The sequence below is a fragment of the Passer domesticus genome, chromosome 12 (assembly GCF_036417665.1).
Source record: "Passer domesticus isolate bPasDom1 chromosome 12, bPasDom1.hap1, whole genome shotgun sequence".
Taxonomy (NCBI): Eukaryota; Metazoa; Chordata; class Aves; order Passeriformes; family Passeridae; genus Passer; species Passer domesticus.
In genome coordinates this window covers 16,503,394-16,528,205 of record NC_087485.1, presented here as the reverse complement: position 1 = coordinate 16,528,205, position 24,812 = coordinate 16,503,394, and the positions used below count along the sequence as shown (strand labels likewise).

At 42.7% G+C, this 24,812-nt stretch overlaps 1 long non-coding RNA gene across 4 annotated transcripts; it reads left to right on the top strand.

Annotated features, from left to right (window-relative positions):
* Positions 1-5,498: 5,498 nt before the first annotated feature.
* Positions 5,499-15,681, top strand: LOC135279483 (uncharacterized). 4 transcript variants are annotated; one of them, XR_010346714.1, is made up of 5 exons: positions 5,499-6,821; positions 7,365-7,532; positions 7,883-7,934; positions 8,660-8,714; positions 10,427-15,681. It is a non-coding gene; the product is annotated as an uncharacterized LOC135279483 (long non-coding RNA). The 4 variants fall into 4 exon arrangements; XR_010346713.1 differs by lacking the exon at positions 7,883-7,934; XR_010346716.1 differs by lacking the exon at positions 7,883-7,934 and having other exon boundaries at positions 7,365-7,555.
* Positions 15,682-24,812: the final 9,131 nt, after the last annotated feature.

The window sequence follows — 24,812 nt, the reverse complement described above, 5'->3', positions numbered from 1 at the left end:
GATTCCAAAGGCCATGGCTTTTGTCCAATATCTGTGCCCCAACTAATTCCCAGATAAACTCACAGAGGGAATCAAATGCTTCATAAACATCCTAACCTGTCTTAGAACAGGAAAATGCTCTGGAAGAAGCAGTGGCAGATGTGGCAGAGGACCCTTTTGTTAGCATGGGAAATTTCTAGAGCTTTACTACTTCCCTTCTCTCCAGCTCCTATCTTTCGGCTCAATATAATGACCAAATTTGCATCCAAACAAGTTTGCATATTCTTGAATTTTCCATTCTGTCTTCAGTGTTGCTGTATTCCATGGAGGTCTCATCTTGCACTATGACACATTTATTACCAGATGATAATTGAAAAATAGAAGAAATGGCTTGGAGAGTAAATGGAAGAGAGGCAGATAATTTTAGGATTCAATTTTCTCTGCATTTTTTACTGGTAGGCATAGCATAATACTGCAATAGAATCCAATCAGAAGTTCTCTTCTGTCACATTTCAGTGAGCTAACAGTGGCATGTCAAAACAGCTACAAATCTGGAAGACTTGTTTTTGCCGGAATTAACAATAGGACAACCAAAACTGTGAAGAACAAATATAAAGAGAAGGCAAAAAAATAATTGTTAAACAAGTAAAGGATTTCAATTATGCTTATTGCCACCTTAATTTGCTTTTCTTCCTGTGTAGCAAAACCCTCAATATCATGTTATATGCAATTAATTCAACTGCTGTAATGAAATTAAACAGATTTCTATAATTTGTATGTTGGGAGAAAGTGGTAGCATTAATATTGCTTGTCATTTGGCAAGCAGATAATAAAGCCCAAATCTAGTTGAGAAAACTCAGTAAAGCCTTTATATGGTAGCAATGAACTAGGCAAGTGAGATGCTGTTTGTGTGGATGGGGTGAACTCAAACAAGCAGAAAGCCCCAGAAAGTGTATGAGGGGTTTTCTTCTCATTCCCTAAAGAGAACAGGTAAGAAAATCCACTTGTTTGTTTCTTTCACAGTGAATTTCCCAGCAGACTTCAATTCACTACCTCTTTACTAAGATTATGAGGGAACCTGGCCTTGGCTTTGCAAGCCTCACCAGAGGGGTCTGTGCAGCCCTGGAGAGCAGGAGGCTGAATCAGGATTTACCTGGGCAAGCCTGGCTGCTCTGGGAGCTGAAGGGCACCTAGAAAAAGGCACACAGGGCACAAAGACTGCACCATGAAACATAACTGTGGGGTGGGAGCATAAATGTTCCCATCCCTTCTCTGCTCTGCTCTCAGCACCCTATGTGTGCCACCTCCATCAGCCAAGGCACAGCAAGGGGCCGGGATTTCAGGACTTCACAAATTTGCAGTTCTTCCAAACTGCAGTAGAGACACTGAAAAAATTCCATCCACTGATGGTGTGAGCCCAGAGGAGGCTCCAGCATGAGCAGAGGATGGAGCAGCTCTGCTGGCAGGAAAGGCTGGCACAGCTGGGATTGTTCACCTGCACAGGAGAAGCTTTGGGCTGAGCTCAGGGCGGCCCTGCAGGGCCTGAAGGAGCTGCAGCAAAGATGGAGAGAGACAATTGCCAAGGGCTGGAGGGACAGGACACAGGGAATGGCTCCCAGTGCCAGAGGGCAGGGCTGGATGGGAGATTGGGAATGAGGAATTGTTCCCTGTGAGGGTGGGCAGGCCCTGGCACAGGGTGCCCAGAGCAGCTGTGGCTGCCCCTGGATCCCTGGCAGTGCCCAAGGCCAGGCTGGACACTGGGGCTGGGAGCAAACTGGGACAGTGCAAGGTGTCCCTGCCATGGCAGGGGTGGAATCAGGTGATCCTTCAGGTCCCCTCCTACCCAGGCCAGTCAGTGACTCTGTGATTGCTGATTTGATGTGCTTCACTGGGTACACCCACTTCATACACAGACTCAAGGTTCAGGCACTTTGATCATGGGATGGTGTGGCTTGGAAATGCAAAAATATGATTTCAAGGAAGAAAAGGTCATCATTCAGAAACCCAGCTTGGGCTGCTTACCAACCATGTCTTATCCGAGGGTTCCCTAGGCTCATCTATTCTTCATTTGCCTTTCCTATAATTCTACCTATGATCTCTCTTGTAAACATTTATGAGCAGACATTTCAGAAGCTTCATATTTTCTTTAACAAATGGTTTATATCATCTTTGTGAAGAGTGCTACATAACGATGCAACATCATACATTAATATTTAAAACCGAATGAAATAACACCTCAACAAGGATAATTTTTTCTCAGTTTGCTAGCTGTCTTAAATTTATTTGTGAAATGAATTAGAACAAGGAAACCACAGAGATAAAGTTTCCTTGCATTTTTATGAATAGACAGCAAATTAATTTTTAGAAGAAATATTTGCATAAATGTCATTTTTTTTCCCTTCTGAAAGGGCACCTGTTTCCACAAATTATAATCTGAAGCTCATTAGATGATTAGATGTTCTGGAAATATGATTTATAGGCCAGATCTCCCAATCAAGAGAGAAAAACATCACTGCACGAAATATATTCTTGAACAAAATTCTGCAGAATTGTAAAACGCAGAAATTGAATATTCCATAATTGCTGTTACAAGCAGACACCGCTTTCAAAGGCAGCACTGCAGAAGCAGTGATCAGAAATAAAATTCAACAAATGGCATGAAACGCAAATTGAAAACCAGAAGAGGTTTGGAGGTCACATCCTGCGTCAGGCAATGGCAAGTTGCACATCAGGAGCCTCTGTGGGCACATGTCTGGAGCTGCCCTGCTTTGGAGCCTTGGGGAATGTGTTTAACTCTGGCTCTCAGGTGTTGTAGGAGTCGCTGCCATGGCCAGCTGAGCCAGCCCTCCCTCAGCTGGACCTGCAGTGTCCCTCTGCTGAGCTGGCAGAGGCAGGACGCTCTCCTGCGTGGTCACATCTGTGTTTGCCTCACTCCTCGTCCAAAGGAGGGGCCCTCTCGTGCTTTGCCTGCTGCCACCTTCTAATTCTGTCACATCTCGTTTTCTTGTTCTCCTGTCACAGGTCCCCCTACCCCAGGACCTTTCCAGGGAGGATCTGATGTTTGCAGAGGTGCTGAGAATGCCCATGGTGATGGACATTTATTTTTATATGCAGACATTCCAGAAATTTCTTTTCACCCTTAACCCATTCCTCCCAACTCTGTATTATTTTCCCTGTTGAATATTTCTCACACCAATTTTCTTTTCAATTCCCTTAGGTTCCAGCAGGATCACTAAACCACAATTTACAGTTTCTGAAAACTGAAGGTACTTTCCTCCACTCTCACTTAGCTGCTTTGGGATTTGTAACTTATTGCCTCCTTTTTTATTTTCTTACAAAAAGCAATGTGTCCCTTACATGATGTCCTACATAAAACAGTTTTTTATAGACTGGGGTCAGCATACAGGTTTTTAGAAGGCATTCAAATTTGGTTTGGAAACTGAAATACTTGTAAGCTTCATTTTTAAAAAGGGGAAAAGCAGCAGTCCTCATTTTTAAGAGAAAATTGGCTCAAATCAAGAAGCCCAGGCTTGGAAGTTCAGAGAGCTTTGTGCCAGTAAAAATAAACAAAAAAAATCTCATCTTGCTTCTTTACTTTTGAAGAACTGAGCAAAGATCCCTCATAGAAGTTGACAGGGTCTGCATGAATTGGAGACTATCAAAGTCTCTAGGACACTTTCATACTGTTACTTGTCCTTATGTACACAATAGCACATCCCAGGAGTTCCAGCTCTCCTCGGTACAAACCCTCTGAAGGTACAATCTAGCTGGATAAAACAAACAAATCACAGAAAGGGACAACAGTATTGGGAAGGTGAAGTGGTTTATACAGCATCATGCAAAATCAAGGGAAAAACTGAGCTTACCTGGATCCCACCCTTAGTACTCTCTTTAGTGGACAATCCTACCCTCAAACTTTTTCCAGCCCCTCTGGATTTACCATTGCTTCCCACACAGCTGTAATACAAAAGGAGACTGCAACTTGCATGTTCACTCCTTCATGATACAACTGAAAATAGTGTAGGTTCCTTAGCTTAACATCATGTTTAATAAGAGTTACACTTTAATAGGTCTGATATTAAGTGCTGAGTGACAGCAATAAGATGTGACAAGTATATTTTGAGCCTGAGAGACAAGACTGTTCTGTATGTCACCTGCATTACTGTTATGCATAAGGATGCAAATAGTTGGTGACATTGGGTAACACATGGGTGATACTTAGAAAAATTATGTCAAGGTAAATTTGATTAAGTGAGAGTGACACAGCCTGATTTATGGATTCCATTGACATGCTATTTCTTCCTGGGCTGTGGGAATAATATTATTTATTTCTGCTGAATATAACTTTCCCCATTTGCCACATTCTGACTCTTGTATTAAATGGGCTCCATTACAATATTATTTATATTACATCAGTACCTGGAAGGCCCAGTTAGGTCTTCTCTGGGGCATGCATAGTAAAGTGCTACTGCCAAGAATCGTTCGTTGCTGAAGTACTCAAGTGAGGCAAAGGGAGGTTAAAACAAATGGATTTTCATGTTCCACAGTCAAAGACACACTGACATCTTCATGCATGATTTCTTCATCTGCTCAAGTAGCTCTGGAAGACTTTTTCATCATGAGTGACATGCAAGGTTCAATCTGCAACTGGTCTTGCTCCCTTTATTTTGGCACTGTTTGTATCAGGGCTGATTTCTCTCTGCTGCAGCCTCCTGATGTTTTCTTCACACAGTGTGTCACAGCCTGGCACTAATGATGCCCCAGCCTGGGAAAGACACAACAGGGCATGTTTTCTTATCACCAAATAAACCTGCTCTCAGATTCTGTTCCACTAAACAATTTTTAATGAGACCAGGCTGTGTTATAATGTGTTTTATGTTTATATGTGGGAAAGAAATAATTAGTACTGAACAGGATCTTGAACATAGCTCTAGAAGAATTTCACAAGGTGAGGATTTTGGAGGTCTCAAATCCAGGCTCCTTCTCAAAGCAGGGCCATATTCCAGGATGGGGACTCCAACACTTTCCTGGGCAGCCCATTTTATGCTTGACCACCCTTCCAATGAAGAAATTTTCCCTAATATCCAATCTAAACCTACCCTGGCCCAGCCTGAGGCCGTTCCCTCTGCTCCTGTGCCTGTTCCTGGGAGCACAGCCCGACCCCCGGCTGTCCCCTCCTGGAAGGGAGTTGTGCAGAGCCAGAAGGGCCCCCGAGCCTCCATTTCTCCAGGCTGAGCCCCTTTTCAGCTGCCTCAGCCCCTCCTGGGGCTCCAGCCCCTTCCCAGCTCCGTTCCCTGCCCTGGACACGCTCCAGCCCCTCCAGGGCTCTCTGGCCATGACAGGCCCAGCCCTGGCCACAGCCCTCGAGGTGCCTCAGCAGGGCCATCCCAGGGGCCGGGCCCTGCCCTGGGCCTGCTGCCACCCCAGGGCTGGCACAGCCCAGGTGCCACCGGCCTCTGGCACACCTGGCTTTGTGTCCAGCCCCTGTCACAGCACCCCCAGGGCCTCTGCCACCAGCAGCTTTCCAGCCCCTCTGCCCCAGCCCAGCTCCATGGAGTTGGGGTGACCCCAGGGCAGGACCTGGCACTTGGCCCTGTTGTCCCTCAGCCCATGGATCCAGCCTGTCCAGATCCCTCTGCAGAGCCTGTAAAGATGGTGCAGTCTGTCAGTGTTGGCTCGTTTCAGGATGTTAAAATAACACTTGACATCTTGGGCTGGTGCACACCCTCAAGTGAGGAAGGGTTCCCTCACTGGTGTGGAAGCTGACAGTAGAGAACCAGCCAGAACTTCCAGCTGCTTTCTGCATCCAGACCCTGTCCTAAAGAGTGACGGGTTGAAGAGGAGCAATCACAGTCTGACACTCTGAGAGCTCTCTTGCTCTCACAGCGTGCAGGAGAGCAGGGCAGCAATCGCTAACAAGAAGCTCCAGAACAGAATGACAGGCCTCATGTCCCCGTGACACCCTATGAGCGGCACACAGAGCAGACAGGAGCAGCAAATCTGTCCCATCACAGCCACTGCCACCTCTGACCCTTCAAACAGAATGGATTTGGCAGGAAAGGCTGGCCGCTGCTGGTGCACCAGCTATCAATATATTCTTAATAGAAATGGCTCCACCGGCAGCTGAGCCCACCCCTGCCACCACAGAGAACTGTGCAGCACTCCACCAACAAAAACCTGCTGTAAAAAATGTGCTGATACATATTGTAAATAAGAGGTTTAATGGCAGCTGTCAGATTACCTCTGTTGTAAAGTTGCTCCTTTAAATTTACATCACTGCAATCACAAAAACTGTAATTAAAAGCCAAGTAAATTACTGTTTGCATTTCTAATGCAACAGCAATTTCAAAACAATGTGTCAATACAGAGCAACAAAGAAATTGTCTATTTTCAAAACCAGGGAGAAGAGATTTTAATCTGTGATACATGTGTGTTTCCCAGTGTGATTTTTCTATTAATGACACCTCATAGCAAAATAGTCCACTCTACTTACTGATCATATTAAGCTGTTGCCATGGAAATATGAAGACCCTACTATACTCAGATGTTAACTCTTAAAGCACAGCTTTACACTACTTTAATATCAATTTTTGTTTAAAAAGAGAGCTCTTGGCAAGGCAGAATTCAGTTATTTTCCAGCTGTCTAGCACAATGGCTGTGTTAAGAAGACAATGGCAAGGGCTTGTTTCAGAGGTGTTGTAGGAGAGCACATCCATTCAGAAATATCCCCCCACATCATTTCCTTATGAATAGAGAATTATGAGAAAAGTGACAAACAGCTCCACAGACAATGGCAGGAGTACTTAATCAGCCAAGTTCGTTAAGGAGGAGAAGAAACTGAGGTATGACTAAATACTGCTACAGCTTTGTCTTATTGCTAGGCGTAAAAGAATTATTACATTTTCTCCTTCCCCCCCGCCCCCAGCCATAATTTCTTTTAGAAACAAAAATCAAAGTCATAAGGAAACAACCACTTTAAAACCATGCTCTTATTCTCTCTCTCTGGGATTTTAGTGGGGATTTTTTTTCTTTTGTTTTGGGGTGAGGTTTGTGTATTTTTGGGGTTGTGTTGGGTTGAGGGCTTTTTAAAGAAGTTTTTGGTCATCAAGGCATGGAAAAAAGAGCCACTGTAAATGGCTGTCTTGAAGTTGGGGAAACGAAAGACAACCAGGCTGTGATTCCAGCCACATCTCCTCCTGCCATCCTGCTGCCTCCAGAGGTTGTACAGCTCTGCTCCAGCTGGCTGCTACAGCCAAGGCAGATATCTGGGCTTGAGTCAGCATGGCAAGGGATTCTGTACAGCAGCTGAATAAATCCCACAATTCAGACAACTTTTCAATTTAATTGACCAAAAAATGGCATAGTCATTTTACCTTTTTCCACAGCTCCTGCTTATTTCCAGGCTAGTATTTCTGAATAAATAATTCTCATGCACACAAATGCAACTGAGTTGTGAAGAAAGTCATTCCAGATATCCAGTTCCAGTCAGCTGGAGAACCACCTGACTCTTCAATACCACCTTATAAAGGCACAACAAGTGCACCCTGATCTTGGTAAGACATCCTGATCTCCACAGGTAAAATTATTATGAACAATGCTTCAGCAGGCATTATTCTAGAAATTGACAACCTAAGAATAATAGCTTTGTATTTCTGGTATCTTGAATCATTTTTAACACTTCTGTTTGCCTGTGGTTCTTCCTTGCCTTTCAAAAAGCAAGAACATGCTCATATTACTTCATTTAAACTTGCACTAACCAAATATCCAGATAATTCTGAAAATGTGCACCAGCTTGGTGATTTATAAGTGAATTACACATCTACTGTATGTAGTAGGTGTAAATCAATGCAGTAGTCCTCCTGATGCTCAGATAACTTGTTTTACAATCTTTATCTTCCTAAAGGTAAAGAAGTTGATTTAGATGGCTCTAAAAGCTTAAATGAAATACAGCCCAGGTAGGTAGCTTCTAATAACATACATCAAATCTTTATACATGGTAAGATGACTAAATCTCAAGTCTGTACCTTTTTCCTGTGATAAATGCATTGCATTTCTCTTCAGCAGTGGCAGAATGCAGGCCATTCTTGCTTCCTACAAAGAAGCTCAAGTGCTTGTGATTTGGTGTTGGATATCTTTAAAAAACAGCAATACCTAGTGGGGTTGGCAACTGCACTGTGCCTTCACTGTGATTGATGCCATCAATATCCCAAACACAGCACTGGGGGCCAGGAAGCCTCCTGTGCCCTGTAAACCTGGATTTGTCACTAATGCTCTCTGAAGACAGAGGCAAAGTGATGTGTGTGCCTTTGCAGCCCCCTGAGTGAGATAAAGGTCGATTACCTTGCACAAGAAGGTAGGGGTTTGGTTGACTAAATAATTGTCTCAATAAATGTCAAGTGTCCTTAGAACACATCCCTACTTGGTGTATCAGCTGAAGATGACAAGCTTTAAATGCACTCCCTGAAGAGACATCTGAATATGTCAATGGCTGTTGGCCCACTGCAAGCCCAGATGAAAATCTGGCCACTGCTTTTCTGTATCATTACTATTATTATTATTATTATTATTATTATTATTATTAATAATAATAATAATAATAATAATAATAATAATAATAATAATAATAATAATAATGTTAATATTAATATTTTGCCTGGTTTAATCCTTTGATGTGTTTCAGATATAGCCTCCTTCCTCTCCCCAAGACAGAAGAATGCCCTTGGCTTCCATCAAAGGTGAGTGGCAGGAGATCAAAAAGGCCAAATTACCTGTGCAGCCATTAGGAAGTCTGGCAAATCAGGGGCAGGAACTCAAATATTTCAAAAATTAGTTCAATTTATCAATCAGTTGTTAGATGTCATCCCTTTCCTGGGCTGTCATATCCTGAAACCATCACAGAAATATTTGATAAATATAGGAGGGCTATACAGGAAGGATGAGACTGCAGTTTTAATAAGCATCTTTACATCCAACTGATATCCACTGGAGCTGAGGACCACAGCAATAAAAGCTGGAAGATGCATTTAAGTTTCTCAGCTGCTTTGCAACAGCATCAGAACTCATAAATTTGGCTTCTTAAACATGTCTCTAAAAAAACTGATTTCTGCACTGTGAGCTTTTATGATCACTTAAAAATAAATCCAAATCACCTGACAGGTCACTAAATAGGCTCTTAAATTTATCTGAAAATCCCATCCCACGTGTTTAGGTTTTCTTTTAGCATTCATGCCAGCAATGCCCAGCCCAGCTCTGTGTGAATGAGTAGGGTTTGGCTCCATGTCTGCAGCTCCTGCTGGCCCCAGGAGAGCTCTGTCCCTCCCCTCTCCCCAGGACAAGTGCCAAAAGTCGGGATGGAGCTGGGTAAAGGCACACTCTCCTCCAGCTGCAGCCTTTGGGGACTCTGGAGCCCACAGGACAAACAGTGATACAAGGGGTGGTGATATTAAGGCTACTTCCCAATGAAATCTGTGTCACTTTTACTCAAAAGGTTCTAGTAAAAGCAGAACTGCTTAACAAGGGGAAAATTTAAGGCCTAAACTAAAAAAAATGGAGCCCTACTCATTAAAACATGTGTTCATTAAACTGTGGTGTCTTTAAAATAGGATCTCAAGTGATAACTGTAATATTTGGTATTGTCTGGGAGAAGTAATACAGAAATAAGGATTTTTCAGTCTCCTGCATTATCTCACAAAAAGGGTTATTTATTGCAGAGGATCATCTAACATTTTGGTAGAAGTCATTGAAAATTCAGTCTATTTGAACAAGAAGAGAACATAAATCCTTTAAAATATATTTAATTAACAAAAAAATACCCTAGCCTAAAATCTCATTTTGAAAATAAACCCTGCAGCAACTCTAGCATACAAATCAATTACCACATATATTCCTTAAGAGTTAGTCTAGATGCCAAGTGAAAATCAATGTGATTATTTGACTTTACTATAGGACAGCATCAGCTTTATGAAAGTTCAACTGAAATTTTGGTATTATTTGTACTTTCAGAGTCAAAAGAGATAAACCAAATATATTTGAATAGGGCCTCGTTATCAAAGAGTTAAATACAACTCAATGTAAATAAGTGAAATTAAAGATACATAGTGTCACCTAATCCCAGAATAATGCAAGTGGGAAGGGACAGACCTCAGTGCAAAATAAAGCTTTCTGCTTTGTTTTCTCCCTTCATGACAGAAAAAAAAATTAACAAAATATATATGGGAAAGTGTGAGAATTTCTCAGAATGAATAGATAAATTCTTCCAGATTGCACATCCTCATGCACAGCTCTCACTCGGCCTGTGTTTGTTTTGAGGTGTGCAAAGGTCCTTTAGGTCAATATTTTCAGAAGCAGAAGACACAGGTACAATGATATAAGGACAAGACTCTGCATAATCTTGGAGTCTAGAGGTATCTTCAGTGAGAAGTCAAAATATTTTCATTTGCATTTTCAGGTCTCTCAAGTTGGAGGACTGAAGAGATACTTAGGATATTTTATTTTAGAAAGAAGGTGTAGAATATACTTCCAAGGCATATTAAAATTGGGGATTTTATGGAAAGGATATAATTAAGCACACTAGCAGTAAGATAATGTGGATTGAGGAGCAGATGGGTGCATATATCTGCAGGATTTTCTAACAAAGAAAAATATATTCCGAGTGAAATGCAAGTGACTGATGCAGACATGCCTTTATCCTCACCTGCACTTATCAGCTGCCAACATTTCAAATTGCACTGCTCTTACTCGAGTGAAACTTCCCTCTTCTTACACTGACTGGAGCTTATCTACAGCACCAAGACACAATGGGTCTGCTTGAAAGATGCAGATCCTCCTTTAACATTTCTTAATTCTGTTGGATTTAAGTCAAACCCTCAGGGTGAGCACCTGTTTTTAACAGCTCATCAAGGATGAAGCAACACCCCTGTAGCATCAGCAGGCTGATATATGAACTGTGCAAGAGGCTGATATTGTGGCAGGGTGTTTAAGCAAAAAAGGACGAATTTCCAAGTGGCTTTTCAGCAGAATTGACCAAGACAGGCACCTCCTGAATAGAGGGGAAATGTGCTCTGCAGTGAAAGGGAAATTAGCTGGAGAAGTGCCTGAGCAGGCTCGCCTTCAGCGGGAGATCCACTCCAAAGCCTCTCCCATTAAACCCTTCTGGGCCAGAGGAGTGAGGAGCCCGTTAGGAACCAGCCCCCCGTGGCCTGAACTGTACTTTGCTGGGAGTCTGCTTTTTAGATTTTCATGCTGTTATTATTGAGAGGAAGTCTGTGAAGGCAGACCTCTTCTTAAAAACCTCCCCATTTTTGGTGATGTCCGGGCTGCAGCCTGCAGGCAGGACCCCAGGGGACGGAAAGAGAAAAGTACTCATCCTACCCCAAAAACATGAGTTCCTCAGGACAGGAATCAGGCACTGTCTGCCCTTTGTACCGGGAGCAGGGGAAGCAGCTTGAATATGTAGCTTGGGCTCAGGGTGCCTTAGCCAGTGTACACAGAGCTTCTGAAACACAGCAGGGCTCAGAGCCCTCAGCATTGCCTCATCTCCCTGGAAAATGCAAATCCAGCAATGTGCCTCTTTGGCACTGACCTCCAGGCTGTCAGCTGAAGTGTGCCTGAGGTACATTTCCAGGAGCTGATGTCACATTACAGCGAGCAATACCTATGCTGTGGAGTTGCTTCTGTGTTTTCAAATCACTTTGACACACGGGATAAAAGAATTTCCATAATTATAAATCAAAACACAATGGATTTCACTGGGTACTGTTTTAATTCAGGCACACAGCCTCTTCTCTGCTTGCTCTCTCCAGCACACTGGCTACAACTGTATAACACTGGAACTGAGCACAGGAGAACAGCAAAACTGTCTCAAACAACACAAGTAATTGTCAATTTTGTATGGCAGACCAATAATGGGGACAATGGCCCACCTTACTTCCTTCTTTTAACTTGGGCAAGAACAGTGTCTGCAGAGTGAACTGACATTTGCCTTACATTTGCCTTTTTGCCCTGTTAATTTGATTGATGCAATGCATACTTCTCTTTCCTTCTGTTGCTGAAAAATATTGCAAGAATATGTCAAGACTGATGCACTCTCAGTCAATCAGAGCAGATTTCTGCACATAACTTCTCTGACAATGCCTTGTTTGCCCTCTCTGCAAACTTGCAGTGTTGGGAATGTAGGCACAGGCTAATTAAAGTTTAATTATTCACTCGATCTATTAGGATGGAATTCAGGTTAGTGCACAAGGCTGCCTGTGCCATTTCAGCACATCACAAGGGAGGCTGCAGAGGTAGAAGTGGATTTGGCCAGATAAAATTACACTGTCCAGAGATTTCTGCACAACAGAAAGCACAATTTCTCTGCCTGCATTTCTAATGGCTAAAGACGATTTATCTACTGCAGATGATCCAGTGCACAAAGGGAGGCATCACTGAACACAAGGTCTCTGCCAGAAGTCTCCATGTCACTTTAATGGTCAGAAGTTCTCACTGCTGGGAATTCAGGCTGCTGACAGAAAATATCTGTCCCTGCATATTCCTCCTTCCTGCCCTCGAGCACATTCTGCTTGTTTCCACATTCTCTCAGGGCAACTTCCATAACCTCTTCCTCACTCCCCAACTTCAGTCAGACTTCATTTCACAACATTAATGAGGGTATCCTGATTTCAACAACAGTAAAAAGCCTTTGGGATTTAGATAAAGACAGAAATGTTTCTTCTCCTGAGGATTCCACCAATCTTTTGGAGACCTCCTCTTTCCTCATGGCTGATTTTTAACCACTTGCTCTGTTATGGCTCTGGATTTCCAGATGGTGCTGCAGAGGGGACTGATGGCCTGTTATCAGCCTGCTAAAAATAATACCATTTCCAAGTGCTTCAGCTCTCCAACATGTACCAGTGGATTGAGCACTGTTTGTATGACTTGAGGCCTAAAGACCAATTTGTTTCATGAGACTTCAGCTGCTGCATTTCTGTGGAAGTCAATGGAACTGCACCAGCATCAAACAGTGCAGTGGAGTGGTGAACTGGGCCCTTAGAGTTGAATTCCACATGGACAAAGTGCAGGAGAGTGGCCATGACAACTCCTGCCGCACCTGTAAGACCATTGGAACAACAACATTTATTATCTCTCAGACTCTGTCATCTCCCCTCAAATATATTTATCATGATACACCCTAAAACCATGGACCAAAGCTGAGTGTGTATCAATAAAGCACACAAGAGGTGTTTTAATTAGGACTGATCAGCAGTGGCCCTCAGTAATCTCCAACTGCAGCTTCATGTTCTGCAGTGGTTGTGGTACAAGGGCAAAGGGAAAGGCACTAAAAACAATATTGCAGGTTTCAAATTACTTGTGCTGCAGGCAATATCTCAGGACATTACAGCTGAAAAACATTTTGAAATGAAATATATTTCATGATTGACCTTTTATTTTTTGACATGGCTTTGCTGTGATTCTGTATTGTATAAGTATTTTATATGTCATTGGTCTTTCCCAAATCACATCTGTAGATTTTTTGGTTTATTGTGGAGTTTTTCTGTGTGGTTCTATACTCCAGCAATTATTTTGTGGGAAATTATAACATTAAAGCAGAGAACTCAGAACTAGTTTAGGCCTACCTCCAGCAATTCTGCAACAATTCTTTAAGAAGTATCAGGCAGATACTGAACCCAAAGCAACACATAATAGAAGCAATTTCTGATCTTGATCCTGTTTGACCATACCAGCATGGCTTTCAAGTTAACAGGCTAAAAAGGAAGGATGTAATATATCCAGCTGAGAAATACATGCACACATAAACAAGGAAATGCAGGGGGCTTGTGCCCAGCTGGCCTGGCCTTACCTTTGTGAACTTCTGAAAATCGTTAAGTTCCCCGTGTAAAAAATTCCCACTAAACTTTATTTGCTCTCTTGGAGGCTTTAAACATTCAACACACACTGACAGCCAGACTTAATGCCCCTGAAAATTAAGAGTTAAGGGTATCAAGTTGAGCTTTCAGAAAAAAACTAATCCTTGACCTGAAACAGGTACTTGAAATTGTACCTGTTGGCCTCTTGGGTTCATCAGACCTTTAAGTGAGGGATGTGAGAATTGCACCAAGGATTCATACACAGATCTTCAGAACATGCCAGGACATCTCTGCTTGTAAGCAATAAACTCATACAATGTAATTTTAGTGACACAGCAGGGTGCTAGTACTGCTCCTTTCCTTTAAAAATAAACAGAAAACAAAAAGTGTTGAATAAACATTAAAACAAAGATTAATTTCAGGATTGTCTGAGTTCCTGTCAAAACTGTATTCATATGTATTCAAACATCATCTGATAAATAACTTAACTGGAAATTATCAACAACAAAAAACAAAAGGAATGGGAAAAATAAAGATACCTGGAAAGATTTCAGCAAAGATCTAACTCTTGGAGTTTTTCCAAGAGGCAGCCTTGATTTTGATTAATATTATAATACAGCCTGCTAAAACAGCACCTCATAAATATCCATGAAGCGGTTTATTAGAGATGGTTGTAAATACTTAAAATCTTGTCTTGCAACCCATCAGATTTCAGGGGAAAAAAAAGCAGTTGAGAACATCAAAAGGTGAAAATAAGAAGAATTCTTAGAGGATGTTTTCTTCCTCCTAAATATTAGAATATATCGGTCCAAAAAACATTATCCTGGAGAGTGGAAATACTACTGGAAAATGTGTGGGCTGCTTTATAAGCACAAATAACAGAGATTTTGGGAGAGAGACAGACTGCTGGGGGAAAAGAAAACCAGAAAAATATGACATGGGGAATATATGAAAATTACTCTTACTACAGCCTTCTATTTTCTCATTTCAAAACCAAAACAAAATAACTACTTGTGAGAAAATGAACTTGGTATGTATGTAAGGAAAGGGTGGAAACCAGAGAGCTGAGAAAGGAACCAGGGACATATTGGGGCATAAGCAATTTCCTTCTGCAATCTTTTCATCTTGTAAGTCTGTTTTTACACATAGCATCTTGCAGTTGTAGAATAAAACCATTTTAATTTAAGCTCTGTTATATCTGAGGTTTCAATCTTCTATTGTCTAACTTTTTGTCTTGCATCCAGTGTCGATGTGTTCACAGCCAAGGCCATTCCAGGCAGCACTTTTGCTGCTTTCCAGCATTCTCCTCTCAGAATGAATTTTAGCTTGTGAAGCCTCTAAGGCAGAAAACCGAAGTCATGCATTTAGAGAGCAACAGGAAGGAGAACAACATTATAAAATGTGGCACTAATGTGGTACCACAGCCACGTCGTCCTTGCAGGGGAGAAGACACCACTTTTCTGCAGGATTCTGCATCTCCTGTGGGCAGGACCCCGGGGGGGATGCTGCAGATAGAGCTGTCCTGTAGGACAGGAGCTCTGGGCACAGGCTGAGACATCTGTCCTGAGGGAATGGTGAGGAATGGGAAGCAGCACAAGGCACGAGTGACCACAGACAAGCTCCTGCAGAAAGGGCAGGCTGTGATTGCTATTCCAGCTCAGCTCCTGTCCCAGCTGCTCCCTGTGGACAGTCTGGAGTCACAGTGCAGTTTCAGGAGAGAGTGGCAGCCCAACAGCTTGCTTTCAATTCCCACTGCCTTTGCTGTGATGAGAATTTCCCATGTAACCAGCCCAGTGGTACAAGTCCCCTGCCCTGCTGGCTCGGTGGCAGACACAGCTCCCCAGACAGGGCACAGCTCTGCCTGCAGCCAGGAGACATGGCAGCAGGATGTGACAATGGGGCGAGTTCATCCCCTGAATCCAAGCTGGGGCTGCCTGTGCCCCTGGGAAGGAGTGAAACAAAAGAATATTAAAGGAAAATTATAGTGGGCTTACTCTGTCCTCCTTCTCACTTCCCAGCCTAGCGAGTCCCCATGGAACAATTTGTGGTGCGTGTCCAACTCCCGAGGCTGCTGGGGGGAGCTGCTGTTCTGCAGGAAAGGTTGCACAAAGGAGGAGACCTTGGCCTCACAGAGAGAGTTTGGAGTTGGAAACAGTGCCAGGTTGGATCACAGTGCCACAGTTCAGAAGCTGGATGCTGTTTCTTCACTCTTTGTGCTGTGTTGCACACTTCCATCTCCCTTCCACTGTGGGAATTCACAGCATTTTGGAAGACATTTTTCTGCTTCATTGGCATTTAGAACGTTTGTTTCCAACATTTAGCTTTAAAGGCAAAATGCATGAGTTTATAAGGTAGTTTTCTGCAAAACAGGAATTTTGGTCAGAGATAAGAGGCAGGTGAGTCATGGAAAGCAAAAGGCTAAGTACAAAAAACAGACACTCAGAAGGTGAAACAAAAATGTGGAGAAGGAATAGCACACACTACCACAGAAAGAATTTATTCATTATTTTTCATAAATAATATAAACTCCAGTAATGTTCTCATTGCCAGGTCAACACAGGGATCAGTGATGCTTCTGGAAGTGACTTTATGCTCACTAAATTGCTGAAATCCACATTAGACACAGCCTTTTTGTGAAAGCACCAGCGAGGCACAGCATAGTTGGCTGGAACCTATTTTCATGCCTCAACTTCATATATACCTTAGATCCCACTCTAAACTTCATCTCCTCCTCCTCAAACCCTGATTCTCCAGGCCCAAAGGTGCATCCCTGCCTTCCTGGAAAGCCATTTCTAGGGTAGGGCAGCACCTTGGCAATGCTTTCTCTCACAGTATCAATGGTCACAAACTGAAAGAATATTATTTACTTGCTCTCGGATTCTATGGGTACAAATAGATTAATGGACCATTTACAGTATGATTCCCCATATGAAAATAATAAATACCTCTGTAATTAACTAATTAATTATGTTGTTTTCCATAAACTGTGCAGTAACCATTTGAGACTGTTGAAATGCATGTTTACTTCCCCCTCCTCTGCTTTTTTTTTTTTTAATACTACATTTTTTCTTTCAGATAAAAATGTAAGTATTTTTCCAACTTGTCAAATTTCAGGCTACTCCATTTCCAGGTGAAGTCTCCTTCAATACTAATAAAAATCCCTCGGGGAGATGAGCAGTAACTGAACACACCAGCTAAAGAGAAATGATGTGCTACAAAAATATACTTGCATGGTGTGGATGTGCAAGGAAATCTTATGCTGCTCTCCAGCTTGCACACAAACCTTATTTCCCATTGAATTGTGTGATGCAGCTCTTCTCCCACCCTACTTCCTTCCCCTAGGAGTAATCATTCATTTTCAGCAGTACAGCTATTTTGATTGAGGTATTTTTTTCCTGCTCCTCACTGAATGTGCTTTCTATAAGCTGGTTCACTAACCCTCTGTTAAAAAGGGAAAACAAGGAAGAGCTAATTCCTTACCTGGACAGCTGATACACTTCTAAGAGAGTATTTGGTATGGAAACACAGCATCAGCTATCATTTATTACAGAAGGAAACCCAAAGAGAATAAACTCTTAGAAACAATCTTTATCTGAAATTAAAGGAAAAAAATTATGGAAATGGTACTCCAAACTCATCTTCATGGGCCCACTCCTACCCAGACCTAACGAGCACAATTTCACTGAACCCAAAATATTCTAATATTCAGAGATGCAACTGGGGCTGGTACAAACTCCATTTTTGGCAAGCTCAGAAGCTCTATGATATTCTGAGCATTTCATTCAAAAAATACTTTGAAGATAATGGGGTTGCAAAGAGTCAACACCTGTAAAACTCCAGCCACTAATTCAACTTCTAAACACAAAATTGTTAACTAAATTCTTAAAGCACTAAAGCTTGACAGTTCTTTCCTGGGAAACAGAAGCCTGTTACAGCCTATCCTTAAAGTCAAGAAAATCAGAGTATAAGGCAGCAGGCTAGGAAATGGCTCCTAAATCCATGAGTCCCCTTGGGGAATGTTCTGCTACCAGCTACTTTCCATTTAACTCAGAGATTGCCAATTCAAGCCCTTTTGTTCATAAAGCTGTGGTACAATTACATTTTCTCCAGCAACCCCTGTGAGTCAGAAACACCATGTTTTGAAAGAAACATCACCAAATAACTGATCTGATACAAAGCAGGGATGAACAATTTTAAGGCACACACCACAAAAGCGCACTCATGTCTCAGAAGATCCAGTTTGACGTTGGCACATGGCTTGAGAGGCATTCATGGCTCTGTACTGCAAAGCCTTAACAATCTGGAGGTGTTTTCTTACCTCTGTCTCCTAAAAGAGGGGCTGTACTCCCCCAAAGGCCCTATTCCTGTGTTGAACAACCAGGTTTGCCTCCCAGTAGTAGCAGCAGTGGTAGGAGGTTCTCAGACTTTCTACGGTAAAATCCACAGGACTAGATCGGATGGATACAGAAATATCCAGCTTAAAAAAAAAAATCCACTTGGTCATTCTACCCCAAAAAGTTGTCACCATCCAGAAATGTGTCCATTTCACAGCATATACAAGATTGGGGAATATTTATTTAGATATAGCTTAAAAAAACAACCCAGGCATGGTCTGCTGGGACAGAAATCAGCTCCCAAATCCATTGTGCTTTGTGTGTGGTTGCACAGGAATTCTAGCCAAGGGCAGGGAGCTACACTTAGCTTTGTGTACCTAAATGAGGCTATGTGAGAATATCTAGGTTTCCAGGATTTATACAACATTACCTCTTAGTGATTAAAAAGTTTTTGTGTTTTTATCTTGACTAAATGAGAAACTTGCACCTTTTAGAACCATGAAAGAGTAGATATTTGAAGGCTGATACAAATTCTCATCTTTAAAATAAATCCACATACGGGAGATTTTGTCTGAAATTCCTGCCAAGTATCTGAATATAAAGACTGTATCACTGTAAGGTTTATTACATAAATGAGAAATCTTAATCATTTTAATCTCTCTGTGCAGTTCTATAGCCCGGCCTTCATAACTTCCTGTAAGTAAATCTAAAACCCAACATCCTTTCCCTTACTTAAAGCAAATTAAAACTCATCACAACTAGGGGACTGTGCCTTGGAGAACAGAGAAGGGCAAGAGCATGTCCTCCCTTGCATTTAGAACAGTTTATTAGAAACAGGATTAAAACCTTTTAATCAGGTTTAGATTGGTCCCAAGCTGGTTGGTTCCTTCCACGATGACAATATCTTCAGTGGAAGATCAGGTGTGGAATATGGCTAAATTTTGGCACAATAGCTGTGGATCAGGCAACAACTGATTCACGCATGGAATTCAAATTAGAACTGACATAATAGTTGAAAATATGTCCTCCTTTCTTAATAAACAATATTTGGGGAAAGTTTCATACACGGCAGACAGTTTCTCAGAACGTGAGGGAAGGTTTCAAAAAGCATCTTTATTGGGGAATGGAAAAAGCTCATGGCATGGGATGAGTTAACTCAGGCTTTTAGAGCATTGTAATCTACCAGACTGTTAAACAGTGAGAGGGAATTAAGTGACCTGAAAATGGCATAACTAATTGCAGAGTCTTGAAAAAATAACGGCAACGTGGAGGTTCATGAAATGTGTATGAACTGTATCACATATTCATGCCCTATTACTGTGAATTCTGAAGTGTCTTACTGTTCAAGATAATAGACCTTGATTCAATTCAGTCTGATGTAGGATGAATTTCATGTGCTAATTAGTAAAGCATTTCTTAATGATTAGGAAAAAGTAGATAACATCTGATTGAAAACCTAACTGTCAGAGATAAAACAACGATACAACTCGGGGTGGAAGAAATGCCAGTCAGGCTGAATTCAGGTGTCTTAATTATGATAATTAATGATTGTATTCCCTATATAGATAAACTCAACCAACATGAAAAGCATATTGTAATTAAAGTGCTTTTGAAAAGCAACATTTAAAGAAATGCCACTGGTAATAATAATTACTTTTCTCATTTTCCATTTCACATTTGATTGCATTGGTTCAGTATGGAGCTAAAAAGGAAAGACTTTGAGCTACTACAGTTCCTACTGAAATAAGAACTTAGCACTACAGAGAAGGAGGGTTTAAAAGACCCTGAACTTTTACCACTGCACATAATCACTGATTTTTCTCACAAAATGAAAACATACTCTCCATTAACAAATTGCTGCATCATGTTTTCCACCTCCAATATGCCACATTGATGGATTCCCTTGCAGGAAAAAAGCCAAACTACAAGTGGATGTGGTTCTGGAGAGACCAGAAGAAACAGCAGCTGAAAGAAAAAGCTTTTTGGGGTTAGATCTGTCCAGGAAAGGTAATTTGTATCCTAAAAGAGATGAAAATTTTGCTTTTTCTCTTTTAGCTCTTAAGTTGCAGCATTGAGATGAAACTAAAGCTAGCTTTTATTTGATTTTGGGTTTAGTTTGGTTCTTTTTTCTGAAGAGCCAACTCCTTCCCAGAAAAATCTTGATTTCATTCACAATGGTAGAGTTTTTCAAAATAAAACCAACAGCCATTTATGTTTTGGGTGCCCTAGCCTTGTTTGTCATCAGTTCTGTGAAAAATATCTACTTGTTTCCAGGATTCCCGCTGCTCTAAAACCCATGGTGCATTCAGACATCCTGGTATAATGCTTATCCTGATGCCATTCTGTAGCAACCCTGTAGAATCTGCACATGACAACAGATCAAAATTACATTTTAGAATAGGTAAGAGGTATATCAACATGATCTCTTCATCTACACCTGCTATGCCCTGAGAAATGCTCAGTGACAGGACTTCTCAAAGTAGTGTAAAGTCAGCATATTAAGGGTAATTTAGCCTGATAATAACATGGTAAGTACAGATTAGCTCCCCCGGAAGCCAATCCTGTACTGATTACAATTCTACATAGGAGATAAAACATAAGTTAGAAAAAGTTTCACAGCTGCAGAGCAAAGTGACAAAATAGAAGAACCAAGAGGTCAGTGATAATGGATAAAATCCTGGCCTCAGTAAGGTCAAGAGCCAACTCCCATTGATTTTAATGATGCTTGATATTTCTAATTCATCACCTTTGAAGTGACAAATATACAAATATCAGTCAGTACAGAGAAGTGGCCTGCTAAATCACACCTCCACAAATGGGGGATTTTTGCTGTTTGTAGTCAGCCACCCGAGAAATTTGCCAGCAGGCTTTGAATGTATACTTTGAAGTGATTCAATTCCATTAAAGTGTAACTTGCTCATTTCACATTTTTGAGCTTCTTAAAAAAAGCCATCTGTAGTTATTCTTCCAGTCAGAATAACCATTTGCAGTAATGGAAAAATGAATTATCTAGGGAAAGCCTGGAAATGTCACTGTTCTGGATAAATACTATGTGTTCCTTCCCCCTACCTCTTCTCTCTCCTGCCCTTTGCCATTCTCATCATTAAACCCTGTTTCAGTGGCTGGAGCTCTCCTTGTTTTCACTCTAACCCTGAGCCATGAGAACCCCAAGAGCTGATATCACCAAGAGTAGCCCAACAGGCAGTCTTGACTCTTTGTGAGGTAACTGCTGGCTCTGCATTAACCTGTACAGTTTTAGAAAAGAAGGAATCCAAAAAAGCAGTTTATTCTCCACCATGAAGAGACAGCAGCTTGAAAAGTTCCACTTTTTTTTTCTGTGAAATCTCTGTCCCTCACCACTCAAACTCCCAGGCAGTTTCTCCTGTGCTCATCTGGCCAGTTGACATCCCCACTGTTACCCACAGTGCTGTTTCTAACTCACCCTCCCTATTCTCCCAGCACAATGGATGAAAATTCAATTCCGTTAATAGCTAAGCCAGCACTCCTGTCAGCTTCCACCAGGCTGAAGTTCTGCTTAATAAGCACAACCAGAGTGTGAGTCTTTCCTGGAACTAATTGTGCTGTGACTTCAGCACAAGGACTGGGACAGCTTCCAGATGTGAGGAGCTCCAAGCACTGCTTTGCCCTCTGGCCAAGCTGTGACAAACGAGTGGCACACTCTGGTGTGGGACAGGGTGGCACCACAGTGCTCCCTTGGTGTTCTGAGCCACCAGGGACAAGGACTCCACAGGACCATGCTGTTGTCATGAATCCTGTGTGCTGCTCACTGCCACAAATCCTTCTAGAATTTGTCACTGGAGTGGTCAAAACCAAACCAAACCAAACCAAACACACACATGGGTTAAAAGAAACTCGTCTCAGAGAAATCTGCTAGGATTATTTTTTTACTTGCTTCTTTAGTTCAGTCTTTTCTTTCTTCATATTTTTAATGTGATTTTTTAGTGGTTTTGTTTTTTTCCTCAAGATTCATTTGTGAGAATAATTATACAAAGATTTAAATGAAGACAATTAAGGGCAAACTAAAGTTACTCACAGCACCATGGGAGCAGGTTGTGAACTCTCAAATCAGGCACTTTTAACCATGACCCGAGGGCACAGCATTCTCCCAGCTGCTTTCACTGCAGGGAACACCTTCCCTCACCTCTGTTTTAAGGAGGCTAATGTGACCCCTTTTATATTTAGCACAAATATAACAAAAGTTATACATGAGAACACCGCACAGATCACAGCAAAGGGACAGACAAGGAAACATTTCCTACAGAGAAAGATTCCTTTTCACTTTTAGCTCCATGCCAGTGAAACAATCTTTCCCCTTCCCTCTAAGCTGCTGTTGCCCACACGTTGATGCTCGCTGAGGTTATTAACATTCCTTGTTTGCAGCCTGAATCCCATTTGTATGGTACAAACTATGGCAAGTCTATTTCCTAATGTAATGGTTACCAATTAAATATCACCCAAGACTCAACATTTAATCAACCTCTGCCTTTTTTTTTCCATAAATCCGATAAAATAATTTAAGTTCATCAATGATTTGCATTTTAGAAGTACTTCAGTGCCTGCAAATGCACAAATGCCAATCTTATTGTTCACACATACTTCCAAGGTTCAAAACAATTGAAGAGACAATAAATCATGCTGGATGCACTAAAAGAAAAAAAGGAAAAAAAAAAGAAAAAGAAGAAAAGAAACTAGAGGATGCTTTGCAGGTTATTATCTTGATTTACTCATTTAGTGTGCTCTGCCTTTGAAATCGCAGTGTCCTCTGCCCTTTTCCTCTACCCTTGTCCAAGGTGAATCGTTTTGAGAAGTGAGCAGATTCAACAACAGGAAAGAATCTCTGAGCTCTGGCACTCTGGTATGCAATTCAGACTACCTCTGCATATCCCTTCTTTCCTGTTGTGATATGACAATTGAGCCAAATCTCTTGAATGTTTTGATTTGGAATCCAGAAGTGGTTGTGATACACCAGTTACAGGCGCTGAGTGATGCCACGTGCACACCCCTTGTGAGAGGGGACTGAGGCACGGTGCTGTGCAGTGCTTTGCTCTCACCATGGTCACTGCACCTTCTGAAACCACACAGTTTATAAGATTTTAACTCTCAGATTTGCTCTCAGAGCCTGAAGCTGATAACACCAAAGCTGTGGGCTCGATCCCTGTGTGGGCCATTCACTCAAGAGCTGGACTCGATGATCCTTGGGAGTCCCTTCTGTTACAGATGAGTAAAGGGTTTCCTCTCACAATTAAGGGGTAAACATTATATGTATGGTAAAGGAAGTATAATGTATATATAAATGTTACTGCAATGTGCTTGCCCAGTATGTGTTATCATGGGATGATTTTGGTAATCCAGGGATTTTGGGAGGGTTGGCTTGTTACTATGGCAGCACCTGACCTCCAATCAGAATGTAAGAAAGTGATTTCTACCACTGGACAGCAGGGATGGAGTTGACTGACAAGGCTCTAGGAGGGGCTAGAGATATAAAAGGTGAAGCATCCACCTTGATGATGAGCCAGCTACATGGTGGGCAGCCATGAGGGCACTTCCCAGGCCTGCTTTTCCTTATTTAGTCCTTTTGCTGTATTTTTGTTAAGATTTAATAAACCCTCTAATTTTTTTAAGTGAGCAGTCATTTCTCACACTTCCAACTCAGAATATTCGGGGATTCTGTAATTTTATGAAGTTTATCCCCTTTAAAGCCATCAGCTCCACTTCCATTTCAGCACCCATTTCCCATGCTGCCTGTCCTTGAGCATCATCCTCCGGGCACCCCGGCGTCACAGTGGCTGGGAGCAGCTCCATGCCTGGTGTGCTTTGTTCCCAGCCCCAGCAGGCTGGAGCAGAGCTGTCCCCAGCCCCAGCAGGTTGGAGCAGAGCTGTCCCCAGCAGGCTGGAGCAGAGCTGTCCCCAGCCCCAGCAGGCTGGAGCAGAGCTGTCCCCAGCGCCAGCAGGCTGGAGCAGAGCTGTCCCCAGCTCTCCAGTTGGAGCAGAGCTGTCCCCAGCCCCAGCAGGTTGGAGCAGAGCTGTCCCCAGTCCCCAACAGGCTGGAGCAGAGCTGTCCCCAGTCCCAGCAGGCTGGAGCAGAGCTGTCCCCAGCCCCAGCAGGTTGGAGCAGAGCTGTCCCCAGCTCTCCAGTTGGAGCAGAGCTGTCCCCAGTCCCAGCAGGTTGGAGCAGAGCTGTCCCCAGTCCCCAACAGGCTGGAGCAGAGCTGTCCCCAGTCCCAGCAGGCTGGAGCAGAGCTGTCCCCAGCAGGCTGGAGCAGAGCTGTCCCCAGCCCCAGCAGGTTGGAGCAGAGCTGTCCCCAGCCCCAGCAGGCTGGAGCAGAGCTGTCCCCAGCCCCAGCAGGCTGGAGCAGAGCTGTCCCCAGCAGGCTGGAGCAGAGCTGGCCCCAGCAGGCTGGAGCAGAGCTGTCCCCAGCCCCAGCAGGTTGGAGCAGAGCTGTCCCCAGCAGGCTGGAGCAGAGCTGTCCCCAGCCCCAGCAGGCTGGAGCAGAGCTGGCCCCAGCAGGCTGGAGCAGAGCTGTCCCCAGCCCCCAGCAGGTGGAGCAGAGCTGTCCCCAGCCCCCAGCAGGTGGAGCAGAGCTGTCCCCAGCCCCCAGCAGGCTGGAGCAGAGCTGTCCCCAGCCCCCAGCAG